The sequence below is a fragment of the Corvus brachyrhynchos genome, unplaced genomic scaffold, assembly GCF_000691975.1.
Source record: "Corvus brachyrhynchos isolate BGI_N302 unplaced genomic scaffold, ASM69197v1 scaffold549, whole genome shotgun sequence".
Lineage (NCBI taxonomy): Eukaryota > Metazoa > Chordata > Aves > Passeriformes > Corvidae > Corvus > Corvus brachyrhynchos.
In genome coordinates, this window is record NW_008240055.1 from 45,193 (window position 1) to 56,091 (window position 10,899).

The following is a 10,899-nucleotide window of genomic DNA, read 5'->3' on the forward strand; positions in this document are numbered from 1 at the left end:
AGGAGGTGAGAGCAGCCAAGGTTTGCTTCTCCCTAGTTCTCTCTGACACCCTTACTCCTCCAACGGTCTGGAAAATGCTCTTTGGAGAAGGCAGTAGTGGCAACTCTTAGCATAACTGTCCCAAGTGCACCTTGTCCTACCCATGGAGCTCCAAGGGGCTCATGGAGAGCAACTGAAAATGGGGTTTGAGTCTGTCCTGAACCTGAGCATGGTAGGAGGTTCATTATAGTCTGCGATAGACTGATTTAAAATGAGTCTGTCTTAGTCTTTATAATTCCAACAGCTGTGATTAATCTCTGTATGAGGTGTATCAGGAGTCTAGTGGGTCTGATTCACATCTTTAAATGTAAATTAGGAGTGACTGCTGGAAGACACAAAATATTCCAGAAGAATAATTTCTTTTAGTTGAGGGAAGACAGGCAGGTATTGAAAGAAACCTAGATATTTTAAGAGTACTGTGAATAATGTTTTGATGTAGTTGTATGAAATGTGTTTAACTGTGCAATATGTGATGGTTATTATCACTGTGATGACTGCAGTCCTCCTGACAGCATGTGTTTTTACAAAGGTGTGTGGAAAATGAGTGAACAGTCAACTCTGGCTCTGGAGCTCTGTCTGAATTACTGACCCATGGCATGGGAAACCCCTCTTGTACTCACTATTGTGCCTTGCAGAAAGGGCTTCAGGTGGGTTTTCCCCAAGCTGACCTGAGGGCCTAGAGCTTGATTTAGAAAATAGCTGATCACCTTTAAAAATCCAGGCCTAAATCCAGCATTTTGAGGAATTTTCAACAGGTACATTTTTACAAAAGATCCAGCATCCCAGGAATTTTCTGAGTGCAGAAATGCTACAAAGTTATCTCTGAAAAAAAAAAAAAAAGTCTATAAAGTGGTAGTATCCAGTCACCAAGAGAAGGGTGTTTCAGAGTAGTGATGGGACAGGTGGAGGTCAGGCCAGAACTCCTGTAACCTGACTTGGCTGCCCAGTACTCCTCTCCTGCTGGGTGTGCAGCAGTGACATGTGACACTTTGGATCATGTCGCTGTTCTGTTTAGCACAATTTGAATGATTGCAGCAAGCTGGTAGAGGTGGAGTTCAGTAGAGGGGAAGTTGACACACTACGGTGAAAAAGAATGTTTGTTGTGCAAAAGCAAGCTCGGGTTTATATGGACTGTGCACAGAAATGCTTGTGGGAGCAGAAGGCTTTGGCTTTCAGGTAATGGTCCTAAATGTAGTAAGTTTTAAGAACCTCCATTCCACTCTGATTTAGAATCAAAAGTCACTTGCCAAAGACTCGTCTCTCACCTTTCTTTCTGTTACTTTTCCCAGCTGCAGTGGTGGGTGGCAGAGAGAGGGCACGGATACCAGCATGAGTCACGATGAGATGGGAGGGCTGTATCTCCGGCGCTCAGAGCAATGCCGGCCCGGCCCGCCTGGTGGCAAACTGCTTTCACTGGAAGTGCCTCTCCGTTCAGGTCTGGGAACAACAAAATGCGCTCTCTGAGATTGGAGGCTGTAATCTCATCCCCCAGCATTTTCGCGTTTTCAGGGCCCTGCTCATCCTTCTCGAATAGCAATATTGTCTCCATCGGATACTGTCTTAACAAACGCGGAATTCGTGCTGCAGAGATAGCGTCTGTGTCTCAAACTTCAGAGAGTTTCTGGGGGCAAAAGTTTTCTTCATCTTCTCCCTGTAGTCCTGGAATGGCAGAAATCAATATTCTGACATCTGTAAATCCTTTGTTCCCCTTTTCACCAGGGCTTTATCAGCTTTGGGAGGGAAGGATGGGGGGAAGAGGACGTTGAGAGAGCCATTGTCCCTTCTCTCAGGAATGATCTGGAACAACTATGCAAATCTTCATTTGAAGACCCTGGGAACTGGGGGAGGGCTTTAGCTCCGAGCTCAGTGGGAGGGGAGCTCTGAATCCGTGCTCACACACTCCTGCCTAGTGCAAGGAGCTGGGAAGTCTTTTGAATGAGCAGAAGAGACATTTTGTGCTTTGTGCGCTCCTGTGAGGCTTCGCACTCTTTATGTCTCCTGATTTGTGCCTTTTTTTCTGCCTACTTCTTCTAAATGTTTGCATAAGAATTGGCGGGCGGGGGGGGAGGGGTGGAGAGAGAGAGAGGTCCAAGAGCTGCGATTAGCAGCGATGAAGTCAGAAGGGTGCAGCACCGCTCCTGCCCCCCTCTCACACCCTGGAGTCTTCCACCAAGCAGTGGAGCAGCTGCAGTGGTTCTAACATACCTACATCCCGATTGCTAGCATTAGCATATGGCACAGGCACAGTTTCAGTAAAGCAAATGATTCAGCTGGTCAGGAGTAGTGGAGTAGAATAATTTGCAGTTGTGAAATTATCATTTAGCCAGGTCTTAAAAAGCCACCTCTTACAGGGGCAAAGACCCACAGAGCAGAACTTGCTTTGTGAATTCCTATGGTCTGTCCTGGCTTGGCTCTGAGCTCCTTGTCACCTGTTTTGTATTAGGGCAGGGTCACAGTAACTGCCAAGTTTCCTGGAAGTTATGTAGAGTCCTCCGCAGGCCTCATGGAAGGGGAGAGATCCTGACTTTGTAGCCACATGGATGAACAGGACAGTAGGGGAGGGATAGTTCAGATACATATCTAGGCATTTTTGTGTTTATAACTACTGTAAAGGCAGTCATAGTCCTTTTGATTTCCTGACCTTCATTTTCGGGTCATCTGTCTCGCTGTTTGTTTTTCAAACTTTGAGGGGTTTAATGTTCCAGAAAACTAAAAATTACTTTTGAGCAATGACAGCCCTGGAAAATGCAACACTACTCTCTCTCCCAAGCAGCTGAGAATATGTGGCCGTTTAAAAACCCCACCTTCTGTCAAAATCATAGGAACACACACCCTGAGACCTGAGTCTATGCTACCTCCCTCGTTAAAGCCAAAGCAGTGTAAACCACTGGTGTTTGTCCTCTAAGTACTTTACTGCTTTGTGGAGGGAAAGTGCATCACAAGCATGGTCTCATGCACAATTGGGTCTGAATCTACTCTCGCTTTTCCATGTGTAACTCTAGAATGACTCAGCTGACTGGGGCAAACCCCTGGGATTGTGCTAGCTGGAAACCAGCCTGGATATGCCTTCTGGCTCCTGTAAGTGCCCCCAGCACCTGTGCACGCTCCCATATCCATGCAGATGCTTTTCTGAGTACACTTGTTTGCATGAGGGCTGGTGTGTGAATGCACATTCTTCTTACCCACGCCTCACATACGCATGCAAACACACATCCTCGAGTGCACACAGCCATTCCCTTTCTCTCATACACATTTGTGCACATACACAGACCTTTTTGAAAGCTCCTGTTTTCAGAAAGGTTTTATTTATAGGTCCTGCCTGGTTGTGAATGTGAAAGGGAGAAAGCCCCTCAGAGGGTTCCTTTCATGTGTAAATCAGCCTAGGCTGAGAGCATTGGGGTCACTGAGAGGAGGATTTCACTCTTAATTACTCAGAGAGAAAGCAGGCAGGGGACTTTCTCAAATTAACAGGGTTGTTCTCTGCTGGGGAAATCAGCTTGAGACGCCCAAATTTCTCTTGCATCAGACTTCGGGCTCTGATTCACAGTCCTCTTCTGCCAGTAGCAAGAGCTGTCTATGTGGCATTTGGAACAAACTATTCAGCTTCCAAAACAGCTTAGTTACTAAAGATGATTATGCTGACTCTAATAATTGGGTGTTCTTTTGAGACCAACAGAAGAGCTGACCTAGCTTGCTTTGTTTTTATGCTACTTTTATTGACAAAGATATTAGTCTGTGATACATATATCTGTGACTCTGTCTGAAGACCTCAGTATTCTTTCAGATCTGACAACTCACACTTCTCTGCCACGTAGAAAAAGTGTCCAGAGATTAGTCCAGTGAGCAGCACTCTGAACTTGAACTTGAAACCAGCACTGAATTCCCAGTTCAGCCACCGAATGCCTTTGTATCCTTAGCTGTGGAATGGAGTAATCTCTCTAGAATGGGGCTGTTAAGAACAAAAGTCAATATGTATTTCGATACTCTTGGTAATAAGGCTGTGAATGCCAAGGAAGACGGGTGTGTCTGAAGAGATGTATCTTTTTCCTGGGATGCAATACAAGCCACGGGGATTCCTCTGCTGAAGTAGCAATGTCATCTTTCATCCCTGGTCATAAAACTGAGTCTGGAAACCTACTGCAGAGGTGAGAACTCCCAGTCACAAGTCACTGAGTTTTCTGGAGGGGCTTCAGAGTGCTTGAGGCACCACACACTAATAGGAGGTGTAGCTGACAGGAGTTGCAGTTGCAGGGAAGAAATCTGTGTTGTCAAGTGCACACTCATACAAGCATGTGAGTGTGCACTTATATGTTTTAACTTCACTTGACAAAGAAAAATTTACACCTCCTCATCTGTACCTCCTTGTCATATATGGCCTCTGCTTTTCTGAACAGGAAATAAATCAGTTGAGGGCTGAACATTCCCAGCCCATGCACAAATAATCTCCTGAGAGCCTTGATTGGGGATTCTTGGAGCTGTGTTAGTTCAGATTGCCTGGGAAGGTGGAGGGTTTTATCTGGGAGCACCTGTTTGATCATGCTGGCTCATAGTGGTGGGAGCCATTGGCAGATGAGGTCAGCAGTCTGAAGTATCTGCAGAGGTCAGAGGGAAATGAATGGGTCATTTCTCTTGCAAATGAAGAGTTGCAGCCTGGAGCAGCCCTAGCAGAGCCCAGCATGTGGGTCCAGGCTGTTCCTTTTATGAGCTAATGGAAATGGGGCCCAAAAGGACTTCTCTGATGGAGTTCTGTCACAACCTTTGTTATCTTTCCCTCCTGCAGCATGCACTGGGTATAGAATATGGATTGGTTATCCTGGCTACCAGCACAGTCAAGAAGATGAAGGTTTTATGGCTGCATAGAAAACCTTGGGCTGCAGGGTATCCTTATTGCCATTCCAGGAGGAAAGTCTTGGTTTAAGATGCAGAACACATGCATATTTCTGCTTTAGTGCTCTTTTTTTTACCCAACCTACACTAAAATGAGTAAATCTAAGGGCTGCTTTAAAATAATGCACATAACTGACTAATAGATTAAAAAGCCTGGATTCTTTTCTTCATTCTGGTGGCAAGTTGTCAGTTAATCTGCAAAACCCTATGAATGCCTCACTTTTTCTGCAAAACACTGAAGAAAGGTTACTGTTAGCACTGTCTGTCAGTGAAATCTCTTTTAGTCTACTTTTATGCAACATTACTTTCTCTGAATCGTTGATTTAGAATTAATTTTAATGTTATATAAACAGTGTCAGTTCTCTCTAGCCATTTGCTGTTTTGCTTCTTTGCAGACCACCAGGGAACTCCTTTAGCTGTGACATTGTAATGGGAGGTGGAGACACCTCGAGGAGAAGGTCGACACAGACAACAGCAATTACAGTCAATAACATCTTGACTTGCCTCGATTACAGGTTTATGTGTGCTCTGTGCATGTCATCTTTCCTACGTACAGGTATTTGCAATGAGGCAGGGCATGAAAATAACTGTTTCCTTAGTAGGAGCTCTAGGAGCAGCTTCCTATTATTATCATTGTCTTTTCACAGCCTCAGATAGAGTAGGGCAGGGTAAGGGTTTTAAGGGAAGGCAGCTAAGGTTGGAGTAAATGAGTTTTTTCTCACTGCTGTGATGTTGCAGCCATGACAAGCAGCTAGAAGTTAGAACAGCCCTGGGACTGCCAGAAATTACACTAAAGGGAAAAATGAACTTATGTTTAAATTTTACTTCTCAACCTCTGCTGTGTGTGGAGGGTTGTTTTTTATGGCTTTCATCTCTATTTTCCTTTAGAAACCTCAGGAAAACTGTCCACCCTTCAAATCTGTTTTGATGTGTTTTAAATGCATTATATGGAGCACATCCACTCTCAGAAGGTTGCAGAAAGAGGCCATAAAATCATAACACATCTTTGGAGGGGTAAGCTTGTTCTTTATTTCCTAGAAGCATCAGCCAGGTTTACACCACTTTGTGTAGGAAGAGCTGCATGAGAAGATGAATGTTCCTGAGGGCTCAGAGACAGTTTCATGTTTGGGGTAAGGCTGAAGTTAGCTGTGGAGCCTGTGTCCAGGCAGTAATTTGACAGCAGATATGGGCACACAGTAATGCAGGCTCTGAAAACTGCAGAAGCCTGCTGAGTTATTGTGAGGTGGAGGAGCTTTTCTGTTTGTGGGCACATGAGTCTGCCTGCCTCACATCGTGCAGACATAACTGAGATGTAAAAGAGGCTGGCAAATTGCAGAACACTGATGGAAGGGGAGACAGGGGGCTGAAGAAGAGAAGTTAAGAGTGTGTAGACCAAGGGCTCAAGCCTAGTTGTGAATTCCTAGCAGGTACTTGGTCTTTAAATGAAAACGTTTGTCAAGCAACATACTGATTTAATGTGGGAATTGGATAGAGATCTGCAAAGGTTTTTTGGTTTGTGGTGTTACCAGAGGAGATTTAACAGAGAAAGCAGTTTTATTTTCTCCCAAGGTATGTATTTGTTCACGTACCAAAACGATATAGGGCAGGCAGTATAGGTGACATCACACAAAGTGAGACACAGATGATACATATAATGTTTCTACAGATTTGGAGTGATTGTAAATAAGGCATATAATGTGATTTCTTTCTGGTAGTGTCTGACCATACCATCAGCACCATTGTTGGATTATGCAGGGCCTTAATCAGCTGCACTTTGCTACACCTGGCTGCTGCTCTGTGTCCCCTGTCCCACAGACCCACTCCTCTTTTACCTGGGCGATGTACCTGGCATTTCCATTTTGAGCAGCACCTTTCTCGGACCCTTCATTGTGTTCTGTCACTGCACTGGGACCTCAGTGTCATGATGTAGTGCCTTGGCTGTACTCGGCAGTGGCTGTGATCAGGCTGCACCGAACTGCTGGGACAGATGCATTCCACAGAGCCCAGCCAGCAGCTCTGTCTGGGCTGTGTGTAACCCCTTTTGGTGCCTGTCGGGAATGTAACAGGCTCTGCACAGCAGCTTGGTAGGCAGTCCCACTACCACACCTCTAGCGGATGCACAGGCTTGTAGTATTTTTAGATTGGACCCTCATTTCAAGTTTGTTTTTGTTTATTTGTTTTCTTTTTTAAGCTTTCAAAAGCTTTTTCTTGGACCCTGAACCATTCCTATGCTGGAGTCTTGTGAATTAGTTACTAAGGACTCACAAGTTTTTGGTAGATGTGTGCACAAAGTAGCTACAGCGTTGGTCGTTCCTGTAAATCATTGGACTCTTCATAAATTTAATTCCGGGCTTTTCCTTAAAAGCCATCTCCCAAACTGGACACAAGACAATGGGCACCAGCAGGCACAGCTCCCAGTGAGTAGGATATTGTCACATATCCAAAAGCTTGGTGGGGAGGAGCAGACATTAGGTCTGAATTCATCCTGGCAGGAAGATTTGGCTGAGAGAGAAGGAAAAGAAAATTGAATGCAGCTCCAAGGAAACTGCTTTGGTTTAAAATGTTTCATTAGAGTTTTCACACTGGAAATATAAAGTACAGGAATACAATTACATGGCAGACAAGCCACATTTAGTAGCAGTCCTGTATACTTTCAGTGCTCTGTATGGAGGGAGACACAATATGTTCCTGGCCACCTCAGCAAAATTATGGGTTCCTCTTCATAAATGTGACTTTTTTCCAAAATATTTGATATAATTTGGAGGGGTTTCTAATCAATATTGATAAAATATGGGGTTTTTTCAGTAGACCGTTGCTCTCTACTGTATCCACGTAAACTTTGCAGGGCAGACTGGATTTATCGGAGCAGTGTGTCAGTGCAGCTGGGAACACTTTTGGGATGCTCACCTCACGCTTTTTCCCTTCCCCTCTCTGTCTGTCTTTGATTTTTCCTGGTGTAACTCAATGAGATAATCAGGGACACCCTTTTCAAAAGGGTTAGCCTTTCCTTATTGATTCAACAAGTTCCCTTTTTGAAAACCGTTGTTATCTGCCACTTGGGCTTTGTTACCTCAGGAAGTTTCACCTGTCCATGCGGGCAGGGTTAGGAGTTTGGACTGATGCACATACCTGCAAGACCTGCCAGTGCAGGGCCATGGCAGATATCACCTGTGAGGAGGTAGGAAATGGGGTACCAGTATGTCTTGCCTGTGTTCTTCTTTCGGGACATAGTTTGACCAAAGAACTGAGCAACTGAAATGTCACAGAGAAATATATGGTGTGGGTGGCTTTTTTTATGGGAAGCCAGGATTAGTTTACATTTGCTTTTTTTCTGGTTTAAGTTATAAGCTAAAAATTGGAAAGGCTTTGTCATTACATCTCAGTGGCAGTTTTCTTTATTCTAGCCTAGAAAGAAGGGTTTCCCAATAGACTGGCAAAACATGAGCACACATACAGTGCCCTGCAGAGGTAATTCCTTATCAGACCCTGAAACAGCTGAAGTACAGATTGTCAGTCTTGCACACTGCTAACCTCTGTGGCGTATTTGTACCCAGGTTCCTTTGTCAGCACTTTGAATAATTTTTATGTTCTCCCCTGGCTGTGCTGGGCAGTGTGTTGACAGGGCCCTGAGTGCACCAGCTGATTCTGCAACCTCCTACCCCTGTCCTACAGGTTTGGCTGCCTGTGTTTGAGGTCTGTCATGATACAGTGGAATGTAAGTTGGGATCAGAGTGCTGTGAAAAGAGCTGTCTGCCAAAGAGCTGGGAGAAGCCAGCTGGGGCCTCCCCACTTCCATTGGGAGCCATGGCACAGAGCTGCCCTTGTCCTCAGTCCTGATTTGGGGTGGGCTGTAGGGGTGTTTGTGCCTGACTGTGGACCTGGCTGTGACTGATCCTGATGACTTCCTGGCTGGGCCTCAGACCTGGCACATCCCTGTGGGCTCACTGATCTCCTGGCTATATGTGGTCACTCTGCTCTTCTTGCTTGGTCACTGTGTCTCTGTACCCCTTTAACGGAGGCCCCTGCTGTCCTTGCTTCCAGCCCTGCTCACCTTTGCTCCTCAGGCTTCCCAAGCTCCTCTGCAGTGGCTGCTCTGCCCAGCTCCTGGCATGGATCACAGGACCTCTGTGTTTCTGAGACTCCTAGAGGGGGTGGGCAGTGATATGAGAGACATTATTGCTATGACAATAAGGAAGACATGTCATTAGCTTTGCCTCCCTTCAGCTTCCTGAAAAGCCAAAGAGAAATTGAGGTCTATCAGCACGAGCCTGGATGCCGGGAGAGCAGCCGGCAGGAGGAGCTCGCTGGACACGTCGCTGGATCATTCCCAGGAAGTCACAGACGCATGTTTCAAGGGCATCGCTTTAGATCTGCCTTCGTGGGACTTTCTTGCAGACAAACCAGCAGCAGCAGAAGACAGAGGAAACTTCGTGGTATTGCAACCGAGCAGCCCCAGTGATTTATTTAAAATTTTTTTTAGACTTCTCAGCTTGTTTCTTCCACCATGATGCTTTTATCTGTCATTATTTTAGATACTTAAGGTATTCAGGAAGATACTGACTATGCCTTTTGGTCCTTAGAAGTGGCCAAGTGTTTTATTTTCCAAGAAAGCTAGTGTAAGATTTCTTGGACAGCATCCTAACCACGGAGTAAAGAATTCCAAAACAATATTTGTTTTAGCATAGGAAGATATCCTCCTGGAGTCCTCATGACCTTTGAGAGGACCTGCAAGCAAAAGGCTCTGAAATGTATCAGTACCACTCTGATTATTGGCCTGACAAAGTTATTCAAATAGTTGCCTCCTTATATGCAGTTCACCTTTGTCTTCTGTGAGAAGTGGCTACAGAGGACAGTAGTAGCTCTTTTGCACAGCACAGTGTTTTCATTAGTTAGGTGCAAAGTATCACTCTGCTTCTTCGGGCCACTCCTGCAGCCCTAAATTTCACAACCCTCATGGTCGTGCCTCTGCACCACCTTTAAAAATAATTAAGATTTATTTTTTTAATTGGTGAATTCTTTACTTTTGTAAGTCTGTCCCTCATTTAGTTACTAAATGGGAACTGGGTGCCTTCTGGTCCTGAATGTTACTGTAATAATTATTTTGATTCTGAATGTGCCAGAAACTATTCTAATGCATATCAGCATAAATTAAGTCAATAGAGATTCTTCAAATTTATCCTGGTGTTCAAGAGAATGGAATTCATGCACTTCAATTTACAGCTTATTAAGTGATCAGAATTAATGAACTCGCAATAACCTTTTCTGTTCTTGTTTACACATTTTCTTCCTATTCACTCATAATGTACATGATTTAGAAAAAGCAGAGAGTTGAAAAGGCAGCGTGTGGGTCAGATATGTCCCATGGAGCACAGCATTGTGCTTCAGGCTTTAATCATATTTTCAAAGCTGCAGTGTAGAAATGGCACCTCTGTTGATGCTCAGAAACCCAGCTTGATTTTTAGAACCCTCTCTGCATTCTGAAGGCTAGAAAAACATTTGTACTGAGAAATGGGGAAGGTTTTCTTCAGAGTCACTGGAGTTTATTAAATGCTGAACAATTCCTCCTTTTTGGTTTGGTTTTTTTTGTTGTTGGTTTGGCTTGGTTTGGTTTGGTTTTGGTTTTGGTTTGGGGTTTTGGGGGTTTTTTTGTTTGTTTGTTTGGGGTTTTTTGAGAGTTCTTTTTCAGTGTAGTACCATATTCAGCCTGGAGGCTGGGAAAAATACAAACCATCGGATCCATCTTTCCTTTTATTCTGAGATTTGGAAATCACTTGGGATGTCACCAAGAAAAACTCACATAAACCCTCTTTTTCCCAAGACCAACTGAAGGTTATTCCACTGTGATTCAGCTCAATGTTTGAATGATGAAAGTTTCCCTTTGATTTTCATAATGTCCAAGGCTGAACTTGTAAGGCTGTGTGCTCATCTGGTCATTGTTTCTCTCTGATTTCATGATATAGGATAACTTCTAAA

General features: G+C 44.4%; 1 protein-coding gene across 2 annotated transcripts in view; it reads right to left on the reverse strand.

Moving 5' to 3' along the window:
- The window catches only part of LOC103622640 (dynein light chain 1, cytoplasmic), a 20,042-nt gene extending 16,469 nt beyond the window's left edge, over nt 1-3,573 (reverse strand). Inside the window, exons 1-2 of one of the 2 annotated variants that reach the window (XM_017744716.1) lie at nt 3,568-3,573; nt 2,173-2,174 (exon numbers count right to left, since the gene is read on the reverse strand). The gene's annotated coding sequence lies outside the window, so the exon portion shown is untranslated. The remainder of the gene's footprint in view (nt 1-2,172; nt 2,175-3,567) is intronic. The other variant, XM_008641620.2, reaches the window with a different exon arrangement.
- Between the last annotated feature and the right edge of the window lie 7,326 nt (nt 3,574-10,899).